This window comes from Somniosus microcephalus, chromosome 6 (assembly GCF_052327205.1).
Source record: "Somniosus microcephalus isolate GS21.2 chromosome 6, FLI_Smic_1.0, whole genome shotgun sequence".
NCBI classification, from domain to species: Eukaryota; Metazoa; Chordata; class Chondrichthyes; order Squaliformes; family Somniosidae; genus Somniosus; species Somniosus microcephalus.
In genome coordinates this window covers 49,363,500-49,377,453 of record NC_140992.1, presented here as the reverse complement: position 1 = coordinate 49,377,453, position 13,954 = coordinate 49,363,500, and the positions used below count along the sequence as shown (strand labels likewise).

General features: G+C 46.4%; 1 protein-coding gene across 1 annotated transcript in view; it reads left to right on the top strand.

The window, feature by feature from the left end:
- The window catches only part of LOC147115698 (chloride channel protein 2-like), a 644,493-nt gene that overhangs the window by 579,772 nt on the left and 50,767 nt on the right, over positions 1-13,954 (top strand). The gene's annotated exons all lie outside the window — the stretch shown is intronic.

Genomic DNA, 13,954 nt, shown 5'->3' with positions numbered 1-13,954 from the left:
CATCAGTTTAAGCAAAGAACACGGTGAACTCCATCCTCCTCCGAATAATCAAACCGTTTTCACAAAGTTCTATGCACTTGTGGTCAATTTAAGGACAATTATGTGTAATGTAGTCATTTTATCCTTTTTAAAATTAACTTTATGCATAAAAGCTAGTGTTTGGAAAAGTAAGGAAAATGTCACACTCTCCTAAATCTAACAGAAAAAGCTACAAATACCGAAAGCACCCCACAGTGCCTTGAGAATGACAGTTAATCACGATCTGCAAATGCGACAATGGTAATAGATCATTATTACACTGTTGAAATAGATTGTCAGATTGCTAATCTACATCAGCCCAGCTGTAATGGTATGTTATGCATTTCAATAACCATCAAAAGGGTTAGCTACTCCATCTGAGGGCACCTAATTGGATCGAATATTTATACCGACCACAGAAAGGTTCTCTTTAGAGCTCAAGGGATAACCATGCCAATGAATACTTACACACATGAAAATCATTTTCATACTGAAAGAGACATTTGCTATAGTGCTGCACCAATACTTTGTCGAGAGGAGAGATGCTATTCAGCACTGGACGACTTTCAAAAATAATTATCTATGGACGAATTCAAGCTGCGGCAGCATCAGCACTGGAGATAGCTGCCCTCATCATTAGTGCTGACTGTTGAAATGTTGATGCTTCCATCTAAAATAACCAAACAACCAATCAACGATTCTAAAAGTATGACCAGTTTTGACCATGGCCTGATTTGTCAATTTTTTTGATCTGATCTATTTGTACTTGATTGTTTCTAAATCATATATTCACATAGTTACTAACATGTTTTGATTTCATTTGGCTTTGATGCATTTGATGAAAGAAATCATGCAGAATTTCTGTATTATTATTATATGCGTATTGCCGATCTTTTGGTACTCTTTTTCTTATTGTACGGTTTTCAGTCACCAGCCACCACCTCCTGCTACCATGTTTTGTCCTGTGGCACAGAAACTGAACTGTCTGGACTGCAGACTCCGAAGTGGCCACTCACACCTGGCAGCTACCTCTTGCCCTGCCAGTACACTTTACACCTAATCTCAGCCTATTACCATCTTGTCTAGCTCCTAATACCTTTTATTGTCTCTTTTACTTCTTTTGTTTCTTTCACTTCTTTTGTCTGATCGCAGCCCTGCCTTCGATCTATTTTCTTTTCTTTCCAGTTTTGAAGAAGGGTTCGACCTGAAACGTCAACTCAAATGTCTCTCCACGGATGTTGCCTGACCTGCTGAGTTTTTCCAGCATTTTCTGTTGTTATTTCCAATGCTGTTCTTTGATTGGCCACTAAGGCTGTTTCAGGAGGATGAGATTTGTCCATTTTATCTTGCTAGATTCCCCCATTTACAATGGAGTGTTCCACAGCTGCAGAATGCTCCAAATTAGCAACCCTACCAACAGCTGGGAGAGTTTGAATATCTATCGGGGCTGGGTTTCAATCTCAACTGCAATGGTTGGGAGCTTGAATATGTTACTCACTGTTATGTTTATGTTTTTGGATTCTAGTTCTTCCCTGGTCTGTGGGTTTTATATATAGGGGCAATGACTACCAAGGCAAGAAGGTAGTGTTGAATCTGTACTAAATGTTGGCCATGCCACAGTCGGAAACTGCATGTAGTTATAGAACGGAATTTGGAGATGAAAAAGCTGCAATGTAGCTTTGTTAGGGTGATATCAGGAATGGAAAAATATATACAAAGTGATTCTCTGATCAGGCACTCCTAGCCAGGAAGCCACGCTGATATGAAGTGTGGGTCGGAGATAGGGCGACAACATTTAAACCATTAAATAGGACTCCCCACCAGGAAAATGGAATTCCCCCATATAGCTATGATTGAGAAACTTTGGAAAGGCTAGGGCTTGTTCACTGGAGCACAGAAAGTTAAGGGAGGGGGTACGGTGTGTCTAATAGAAGTATTAAAAATTTTGGAAGGATGCAAGTGTATAAAAAGTGAAAGATGATTACCAGTAATCAATGAATTGGGAATAAGAGGGCATTAACTAAGGGTTAGTACTACAAACATGAAGGGGGGCTGTTAGATTTTTTTAATGCAACAGGTCTACTAGAATACAGGATGGATCACAGTGCAGTTATTGAAGACAACTCCGGCAACACTCAAGAGAGAATTCGATCATTATTTGAGGAAAAGAAAACATTTGATGTGAAGCTAGTAGCAGCACTGGCATGATAGGCCATGGTCTCCCACTTGTGCTCAAATATCTATGATTTTACAATGTGCCCCGACAGCAGTTGTCACACCTGGATGATCATTTAAAAGGTTTGTTTTCAGCTTGTCGTATGGATCTTATTTTGCTCTTACCAACGAACAATAATAACTGGTTATTGACTCTGCGCCTGTTTGGGAGTGAGGCAAAATTGGGCCGCTCTGACGCCACTTAAAGGCAGCCAGCACCTCTTAAAGGGGAGGTGCACTGTAACTGCAGACAGGAGGGGGTCACTTGTGAAGTGAGAAATGGCTGAATACCATTCTGGAGGCCCTGGATAATAATCAAGCACATGAACAGGCACTAGGGACTTGCACAAAGCAGATTCTTAATTATTCCAGTTAACTTTTATTCAAATCTGAAGTGAATTGTTGGATTAAAATTTCTGTTTTCTGAATTTGGTGTTGGTGTTCATATTTATCGTCAATTGAGGGCAAAACCCATGAGGCTGGACTGAAGGAAGGTAATTGGATGGTGGTAGTAAGGATAGTGGTGATAAGGATTGTGGGACTATTGCTGTACTGGGGATGGGAAGGATGGTTCAAGTGAAACACTCTTGGATGAGCTGCTCTCTGAGTTCTGGCAGCTAGCGGCACTGGTGTTCCTCCTCTTCCTGCTCCTCCTCCATTTATTACTGCCCAGGTGATTGTAAGGGCTGGGCACTCAATATAGCAAAGTTATGCAGCGCGTGACTACAAATCTGGAAACGCGTTCAAGGGTTTGCTGCAGAGCTCCTCCTGAATGGCCCAAGCATGGTCTGCTCAGTGATATTTCTGTTGGTGGCATAGCTCTCATTGTAGGCATGCTTTGCGCATGTGCCCGACTTCCCGACAGGAGTCGTGAGACATGTCCGGAGCGTCCGGCTGGTTACTGCCAAATAACTAGCATCTGACTTAACAGCCTGGCTTAAATAAAGGCAGCACAGAGGACTGAGGCAGGATGAATGAATCGTGATGCCGCCAAGAAACTGAGCACAGACCTGCATAATGCGCTGCCTGTGGTCGCAAACAAGCTGTATATTCAGGGAGTGGTATCCCTTTCTATTGACATAAATGTCAGGCTGGTAATGTGGAGCACGGAGGGCAATGTGAGTGCCGACTATGGCACCTTGGACCCTGCAATGCAGGCAAAGCCTAGTCCTGTCTCGTCCTGCTTCCATGGGGAATACAATGCTTGTATTCCTCTTTGGGTGTACCAAGCCTCGGACACCTTTCTGATACAGCAGTGTGCAACAAACTGCAATGTGTCGTTGATGTTACCTTCTGCAGCTTGTAATAACCCCGTAACACAAATGTTAAGAGCTGCGGTGACTTGACAATCACAGGCAGTGCAGTTCATGCCTGGTTTGGGGCTTCAGTTGTGCTGCAGCAGGTGACACAGCTCTGTGACAGCCTCCTTGGTAAAGTGCAGGCACCTCACAGATTCCTCCCCGGTGAAGTTGAGTTATGAGAAGTGCTCCCTGAAGACCCATGGTGGGCATGGTTTCCTGCACAGTGCCCTCCTCCTACCTCTTCTCCCAGCTGCTCTCTCCTGTCTTCTTTGCTGCCTCGCCCACCAGCCCCAAAGGCGGATCTACCAGACTACCCATGACTGGAATAAACTGTTTCCAAAGCAGTCCAGCACCAGCAGCAAGTTATGGAATGCAGGAAATAGCCCAAACAGGCCTCGGAAGTTAACTAGCAGCCTAAGAGGACAAACTAGCAACTAACTTGTATGGAGTAGATGGGCCCTTTAAATAGCGCTGACTGTTAAACTCGCCCAGCAACTCATGGCTTTAACACGTACCAAGTCAGCCACTGGGGCAGACCAATTTCACGAAAGGGTCCTATAATCAGCTTGGGGTACTTATTTAAATATTATAATAAGCTTCTTGAATTGTTCTGATACACGCCCAAGATGGCAACAGAGCAGTCCGATCCAAAATGGCGGGGTTGTGGGACAGGCACGTGTGCACTGTTCACTATATTGGACACTTAGGCACCTGTTTTACACCTGAAAAATGGGCATGATGCGATCGAATTTCTAGGTCCATATATGTCACACTCTGTTGTTTCTTCGTTGCAGTGAAAAACTATAGTAATGCTTGTTTTGAATTGTAGAGATGAACAGAGTTTAATCTGGCAATGATGGCAACTTTGGAAAAGAATACAAACTTCACAAGATGGGATCAAGGGATATGGGGAGAAGGCAGGGACAGGGTACTGAATTTGGATGATCAGCCATGATCTCATTGAATGGCGGAGCAGGCTCGAAGGGCCGAATGGCCTACTCCTGCTCCTATCTTCTATGTTTCTATGTTAGGATTTTTTTAATGACCTTACTGGTATTTGATAAACACATTATGCCTTTGCTCTTTTGGATTACGCTGGCCTTCCTCACTTATGCTCAAACAGCACCAGCCTCCTTAGAGATGGTGGGTTTAGTCCTTCTGTTTGACAGGAGTAGCTCTGAACCGTAGAACTCTAAATGGCTAGTTGAAGACAGATGTAATCAAGGTCACCAGAGCCAGCTTTAAGCACTGGGGATATTAAGGTCCTGAAGCGATGGTGGGTTTCACTATTTCACTAAAATGGTTGACAATATGCTGTTTCTCCGTGGCATCAGTTGAAAGGCAGAATCAAATCAGAAGTGATGAATAGTAGATTTATGTTGACAGCTAGTATGAGACTACCCTTCGGCAAGGTGCTTCCAAGGGAAAATAGCAAAATCAGTAACGAATTATGTCAAAATGCATATTAAATCTAAATTTAGGTATAAATTGATATTGTTGCTAGTACATCCTGCAATATGCTGTAATTATAGCTAACTCTTATTGAAACTGAAAAGTATAATATACCTCAAGAGTGAAACAATACATATGCTGGAACTTTCAACTGCGGCGGTGCAAATCAGATGATATCGGATCACAGTCTGTTATAGGCCTCGCCCAATTTTCCTTTCCATTGAAACCAACAAGCGGCTGATCCAATATTGTCGCTTTACACTCCCACCGATGTTGAAAGCTTTGCCCAGTTAATTTAATCACAACCGTGTTCCAGTCTTGTTTGCTGGTCTTGGACTGAACCTGATGTTTAAGAGATCAGGGCCCAAAAAGTTCACAGGGCTTCAGGTGCACTCCCACAATAACTCCAGCAGAGGTGCAGCAGAATACCCTGGAAATGGGTCAGGACCCAGATAGGCCAGGCCGCGACCTTTGCTGGGAATTTCCTCGGGACCCCGTCAGGAGCGGAAGCTCCAAACATGGTGCTTGCGTCAGAAAGGATGGGGCCTTTGGTATTGAAATAATTTAGAGCTCACAAATATCTAGTTTGCTTTTCAGATATGCTGTTCAATTTACAATTCTATTATCAGTACAGACAGTTTATCTTCAACTCTTTGCTGAGCAGTGCTATGAAAATCATCTCTCACTCAAAATCTAATACACCTGGCTGAGCACCAGCTAAATTGCCTGATATTTCCTGCAGCACACATAATAGTGATCGCTCATATTTTTGTTCAGTGTATTTCACTTTGCCTAAAGCAATACAATACATTCAGGGACCTCTTGATTTATTTTCTACCATACAAGAAAAAATGAGCTTGTTGAAGATGGTACCGTCTGCCTCCTATAGGCATTACTGGCACGTGGCCTAAACAGGAACCTACTTGAATCCCAATTTTGTGAGCTTATTATACAAGTTGGGTCATGCCACCGGTGAAAAGTAATGAAAAAGTTATAAACTTTAGAGCTGAACCTTTTATGACCGGCATAGCAACCTTACAGATATAAACTTTAGTTTTTCTTCCGTGTTCATTCAGGAGTGACGACTATATCCTTCGCCTTATGGCCTATTTGCAGCTTCTTATTGTAATATCACAGAATCACAGAAACCCCACAGTGCAGATAGAGGCCATTTCGGCCCATCGAGCCTGCACCGACACATATCCCACCCGATCCCCGTAACCCCTACACCAACACATATCCCACCCTATCCCCGTAACCCCACGTATTTAATCCCCCTAACACTAAGGGTCAATTTATCATAGCCAATCAACCTAACCCGCACATCTTTGGACTGTGGGAGGAAACCGGAGCACCCGGAGGAAACCCACGCAAACACGGGGAGAATGTGCAAACTCCACACAGACAGTCACCCGAGGCCGGATTCCTGGCGCTGTGAGACAACAGTGCTAACCACTATGCCATCCTATCATAAAAGTTTGGGAGGGGGTGGCACAGCCCTGAATATGGCCTATATCACTAATTGTATGAGACTAATAGCATTCAGAAACAGGTTCTGAAGCAACAAAACCATTTTCTATTCAAAATGGTAAAACTGAAGCCCTTTCTTCACAATACCAACCTGTCACTCTAAACCTGAAAACATCTAATGGTAGCTTAGGATGCGGTGGAAGCCAGGTTTTTATGGGGGCAGTCTTCCCTTGATTTGCACCTCACATTATTCAAGGAAATCTGTGTGCAAACTCATCTGACAATTAATTGCATGTAATTTGCATTGCTTCATCCTCTTCAAGCACAGTTGGGTGCAGACACCAAAAAAGCCATAGAGGAATTTCAGGTGAGAACAAGGAAAATGGATTAGCATTCAATTTTCCTCTGTGTTGCACCCATCCAAGCACAGCAAAGGAAAAGCACCCATTATACTCTAATGTGACTGACATGGGACTGCTTTTTCAAGCAAACTTACCCACAAAAATATGATCTATACCCTTTGAAATTATACAGAAACAAAAGGCAATAGACAACTGCATATCGCATAATAACATTAGATCAAAATGTATCCATCAATATTGAATGCATAGTCCATCTTTGACAATGGCAAAGGAGTCAGTGTTTGAATGTGATGGTTTCAGCCATGGAAGCTTTTAACACCTTGGACTGCCTATTATGGTTTCCCCTCAGATTTTGCATCTTGTGAAGCCCTTGCAGTCGACTTGCCTGGTCTGAGCTGATGGTCTGCTGATTCCAGCCATAAAGAATTCAAATCAGAAATTTAATCCAGACATAAAGTACATGAACTGTCACAAGCATTTCATTGGCAACATGTATTTAGCTATTTTTTGTGCTGCGGCTACTTTAAAATGTAATTGAAATTATTTTCTATTAGACGGTGCCAGATTTGCCGTCCTGCCTGCAGCTCTACTGCAGCTGGCAACTCTTCAACCTCAAGCTCATTGTCTTGCGGGCTTCCCTTACTGTCCTTTTCCTGAGAGCAAAATTGTGAGCATACAGCACATTACAATCGCTTTGGACGTCACTGTGGAGCTGTATAATGGGACACTACCAGATCTGTCCAAGTGGTGGAGTCTTTCCTTCTGCATGCCTTTGGTATACTGTTTTTGTATCCTTGTGGAGGCAGGTGCCTCACTATATTTTATTGAGCTGCAATTCTTGAATTTCAAATTATAGCTGACTGAGTACAGCAAAAGCAACCCAAACTGCCAAAAGAGTTATAGGCCCCGATTTTCTGCCAGCCGTTGGGCGGCTTTTCGGGCGGGCGGGGGCCGAAAATCGCCCCCCGCCTGATTCCCCGCCCCGTCCGACTTTCGGACCGCCGTTTCTCCGCGAGCCGATTCAGTCCCGCCCGCCGCTGGCAGGACTGGCCGTCGGGACCCTAATCAGCAATTATTGGCATGTTTAATGCCATTTTAGGGTGCCCTTGCGATTTTCAGGGGTTCCCCACGCTAAACACGCCTGCAGGGAACCCCGCTGATGAAACCTGGCGTGAAGCTTGCCAGCTTGCTTGCTCTCAGCTGCAGGTCATTCGGGAAAGCTGCGATTTAAAGGGACAGCATTTGTATGTTGAAGGACCTTGCTGTTGAAGGCTTGGGGCTACTTCTTCAAGGCTTAGGCACAGCTGTGGAAGGTTGGAGCCTCACACACTTCTCCAATGTGATCTCCTGGGAAGCCCCTCTCGCCACCCTCACTCAGCGCTTCCTCAGCGGAGGCATCTACCAGAAGCATGGGACGCCTTTTCTTCCTTCCCTTCTTGCCATTAGAGGATCTCCAGCAGCAGAGGCGGCAGCAGCAGAACCAGGAACAGCAGGATGAGCACCAGGAGCACCAGGCTGCTGCTCACTCACCTGAAGCTGCACAGACCAGAAGGGGCCAGCGCTTGGAAGTGGCTTGAGAGCACCTTGCTGTGCTTGAGGGGGACATGGGGACCCGTATCTGCACTGGCAGTCCTACTCAGAAGGACTTCCATGAAGGTCTGGTTTCTCTGTTCAATAGATGGCCAACGCTCCTCAAGAGATGTCATTCTCTTATGAGCACTCACCATGTTTTCCATACCCTGGCGAGTTATCTCCTCCATGGAGGTTGCCAACCTTTCCATGGTGATGCGTTCCTGCGCCAATGACTCCACAAAGACTCTGCTCATGGTCGCTATGGACTCCTCCATTCGCTCTGCACTCGCAGCGACCCTGGAGACAAAACCTGCCAGAGACTCCTGCATCTGTGCATGGAGATCCATCACCTCTTCTCTTGCGGATGGACCCAGAGGCAGAGGGATAACATGCAGCGCAGCTGAGCTGAGCTGGCAGAGCCCTGCGCCCTCCGACGCGGACTCTCCACTGCTGTCCCTGTCTCCAGAATCTGCTGAGGCTCACTTGTGAGCTGTGAAACACCAGGTGACAACACTACTCTATGTCCCGAAGGTCCCCCCGAAGTGTGAGTGGGTGCGCTTACTTCTGCTGACGCTGCGCCCTCAGAGGTTGGAGCTTCCTCTGAGGAGTCTGGCTGCACAGCCTCTTCCTCCTCCACAGTGGGGATGGGGGCTCTGGATGGTCCTGTGGGGGAGTAGAGGAAGGAGTTAGAGATGTGATGCCAAGGTTACATGCACATTCGAGTTGACATCTGCTGACACCTGCATCCATGCAGCCTTGGTCTCAGTGGGAGGCCTCTTCCTGCCTGACCTAGGGAAGAGGACCTCCCTGTGGGCCCTAACCCCATCCAATAATGCCTGCAGTGAAGCTTTGTCGAATTTGGAAGCAACTCGGGGCCTGGCACTGGCCACAGCTGCTGAAGGCTCCTCTGCCATCCTGCATGGTTCGTTTGGAAGCCAACAGAGGAAGCAATGCTTGCTGTGGACCTTGAAAGCACCACAAATGATGACATCACACTGTGGGGCTTCCTGACTGGAAATAGACAATTAGCAAGGCTGCCCACATGCTGGAAATTAATTGGCCACTTGAGGGAAAATTGCGTGCAGCTGGTTGACCCATTTTTTCTGTGTCAGAACCCCACATTCGGGGGAATCTGACCATTTCCCACACAATCCACAAAATCGGGCCCATAATCTCTCAAAACCCGCTCTCAAAAGCCCAAAATGGGTTTCAAAATGTGTCATCTTGTTACTTGTCAACAGTGATGATGATGTTTCCCCAGGGTAAGCCATGCAAATGTAGAATAGGGAGCCCCCACCCTCAGTAGCCTAATTTTGGAGCCCCTAATGTGCCATCATCTCGAGCCTCCAGTAGCAGTACAGCATGATCACAATATGCCGGCCGCACATCCTTGGTGCTGAATAGGCACCAAACCGGCCCTAATATGAAAAGGGTTTTTTCTGGACATTTTTCTTCAAATTACTGTGGCATCAAGCTATATAGTTCAGTAATGAATATAAAGGAAATTGATAGCATTCAAATGAATTTGGGAGCGTTAGGCTAATGGAAAGGGGAAATATTGGGACAGGAAGCAAGCAACATTTATATTAAGAGGTCCTATTTTAAGATCGGTGGATGGAATTGTGGGTTCGGTCAAAACACAACCCCACAGCGATATATCTCATGCCCTTAAAAATATTGTTATCACAGCAGGACAGATGGAGCATGAAATGAATTGGCAGCTAATACCTCCAGGGATATTCAGTCTAACATTCAGTACATCTCTGGCTCTGGTGACTCCGCAGTCAGGGTATCTCTCAGATGCTTATATTAGTCAAACAGGGCAAATCCACATGGGGATTGGGAATCAGCAAGTCATTGAATAAGGCCAGAGCTTCGGTTGGAGAAGTATCCTTGCTGGAGGTTATCAATTTCCAGACTTTCAGCAGATACAAGTAAAAATACCTCAGTCAGGGGCAACAGCTGCCTGTTGTATCCCAGGCTGTGCAGCTAGCGGTGGGATACGTTGCCAGTGCATCATGCTATAGAGACTGCTTATGTACTAATACTTATGTAGAGTATACAGATAAGGGACTGTACAGCCTCACCGGGTAACCTCATAAGCCCTACAGAGACCAGGGGCTAGAAATTCATTATAGCCAAGAAATGGGCAGTGTTTAGACTAAAAATGGTTAAGTTGTGCCAGCTGAAAATAGTCTAGGATGCACACAAAATTCGTCCTCACCCCTCATTAAAATGATTGCAGGCATGATTCTCGTCTAAAAACTCAAGCTCATTGGCGTTACACTGAAAAGTTGGACCAATATCAGGGACAGTCTAAACGCAATTAATGATTGTCACAGGCTGATATACCTTAAATAGCTACAGAGACTGGTAGTTATAACTCAAACAGTTGGCTTTTAATAGCTTAGAACTGGACAGAACAGAACACACATGTTAGCCTTCTGACCAGCTTCTCAGAAGTGAACTAGGAGGCGGAGCCAGGGGCGAAGTAACAGATCAGGACAATCAATGGCACAGCAGAGTGGTATACAGTACATCAGCATTCCTGGCCAACCAAGAAAACAGCAGGGTTACAATAGATTACAATAGGAAACTATACACAGGTAGAATAAGGTATATACTTATAGGAGGGGTGAATGTGGTGAAATAAGTCTTATAAGTTAAGTCTGACCGGGGGTTTTACAGTTCGTAGTGAGCGACGTAGCGTCGGCCGAGGAACCTCTTGGGGGACTTGCTCAGGTTCCTCCGCCGTCCTGGCGTCTGCTGGGTTTTCCAAAACGACGTTTTGTACGTCTTGTACCTCCGGGCATCCCACCCCCACAGGCGGCGCATCACGGTGCTCCACACCCGCATCTTCGCTAGCAGCATTGCTCTCTCTCTCTTCTCCTGCTGGAGCCAGGTCCTTTATTGAAACAGTATCCTCACGTCCATCAGGGTATTGAATATATGCGTACTGAGGATTGGCGTGGAGGAGCTGTACTTCCTCCACTAGGGGATCAGTCTTATGACCTCTCACATGTTTTCGTAGCAGTACAGTGCCCGGGGACATCAACCACCCGGGTAGTGAAATACCTGAGGAAGATTTCCTGGGGAAACCGAACATCCTCTCATGAGGAGTAGCATTTGTTGCGGTGCACAGCAGAGACCTTATGGAATGCAGTACATCGGGAAGAACTTCCTGCCAGCGAGAGGTCGGTAGGCCTTTCGATTTTAAAGACAGAACGACTGACCTTCCACACTGTCGCATTCTCCCTCTCAACCTGCCCATTGCCCCGGGGGTTGTAGCTAGTGGTTCTACTTGTAGCAATCCCTTTTGATAGTAAGAACCGGCATAACTCATCACTCATAAACGACGTCCCTCTGTCGCTATGGATATAGTTGGGCATACCGAACAGACAGAATAAGTTGCAGAGGCTTTTGACTACCGTAGCACTGGTCATGTCCGGGCAGGGAATGGCAAAGGGGAAACGAGAGTATTCGTCTATAACGTTGAGGAAATAGACATTACGATCAACCGATGGGAGAGGACCTTTGAAATCAAGGCTTAGGCGCTCGAATGGCCGAGTTGCCTTGATGAGGTGAGCTTGCTCGGGCCTGTAGAAGCGGGGTTTGCATTCCGCACAAACGCGGCAGGCTCTGGTCATCGTTCGGACCTCCTCAATGGAGTAGGGTAAGTTGCGAGGCTTGATGAAGTGATTCAATCGGGTGATCCCTGGGTGGCAGAGTGCGTCGTGGAGACTTTGGAGCTTGTCAGTACTAAGGCTGGCACATACCCCTCGAGATAGGGCATCGGGTGGCTTGTTGAGTGCTCCTGGCCTGTACATAATAGCGTAGTCATAAGTGGACAGTTCTATCCGCCATCTTAGGATCTTGTCATTTTTTATCTTGCCTCTCTGCTTCGTGTTAAACATGAAGGCCACAGACCGCTGGTCAGTGAGGAGTGTGAAACGTTTGCCGGCGAGATAATGTCTCCAATGTCTGACCGCCTCGATAATTGCTTGTGCTTCCTTCTCAACGGAAGAATGCCTGACTTCAGGACCCTGTAGTGTACGGGAAAAGAAGGCTACCGGTCTCCCGGCCTGGTTGAGGGTTGCAGCCAACGCGAAATCAGAAGCATCGCTCTCTACCTGGAAGGGTATCCTCTCATCTACAGCACATACCACGGCCTTTTCAATGTCCCGTTTGATGTTGGTGAATGCCTCCTGCGCTTCTACTGATAGAGGGAAGGACGTCGACTTGATAAGGGCTCGGGCTTTGTCCGAATAGTTGGCCACCCACTGAGCATAATAAGAGAAGAATCCCAGACACCTTCTTAAGGCCTTAGGGTTATGTGGCAGTGGTAGTTCTTTAAGCAGGCGTAATCGCTCAGGGTCTAGCCCGATTACCCCATTCTCTACCACACAGCTGAGAATACACAGACGAGTAGTGTTGAAAGTACATTTGTGCTCGTTATCACAGAAATCACAGAAACCCCACAGTGCAGATAGAGGCCATTTCGGCCCATCGAGCCTGCACCGACACATATCCCACCCGATCCCCGTAACCCCTACACCAACACATATCCCACCCTATCCCCGTAACCCCACATATTTAATCCCCCTAACACTAAGGGTCAATTTATCATAGCCAATCAACCTAACCCGCACATCTTTGGACTGTGGGAGGAAACCGGAGCACCCGGAGAAAACCCACGCAAACACGGGAAGAATGTGCAAACTCCACACAGACAGTCACCCGAGGCCGGATTCGAACCCGGGTCCCTGGCGCTGTGAGGCAACAGTGCTAACCACTATGCCACCTAGCTTTTGGGCAGTCTCTAGAAATTTAGCGAGATTCCGGTCATGCTCCTGTTGGTCACGTCCACAGATAGTAACATTGTCCAGGTACGGAAATGTTGCCTCCAACGCATTCTCATCTACCATACGGTCCATTTCCCGTTGGAAAACGGAAACTCCATTCGTGACCCCGAAGGGTACCCTAAGGAATTGGTACAGGCGCCCATTTGCTTCAAAAGCCGTATAAGGACGGTCGTCTACTTTTATGGGGAGCTGGTGATAGGCAGACTTTAAGTCAATAGTGGAAAACACACGATACTGGGCAATCTGGTTCACCATCTCGGAGATGCGAGGCAAGGGATAAGCGTCTAGTTGCGTATATATGTTGATGGTCTGGCTGTAGTCGACCACGAGCCGTTTCTTTTCGTTAGTTTTAACCACCACTACCTGAGCACGCCACGGGCTATTACTATTTTCGATGATACCCTCCCGCTGTAGCCTTCCTACTTCTTTTATAAATTTTTTATCTTCCGAACTGTACCGTCGACTTTTGGTCGCGATAGGTCTACAGTTTGGGGCGAGGTTCGCAAACAGGGATGGCGGGCTTATCTTTAAAGTGGAGAGGCCGCAAACTGTGAGCGGGGGCTGGGATCCGCCATATGCAAGTGTGACGCTCTCGTGGTGGCACTGGAAATCTAGGCCTAGAATTAGTTTCACGCAGAGCTGCGGCAACACAAGGAGTTTAAAATCTTTATACTCTGTGCCCTTAACAGTCAGTGTTACTTTA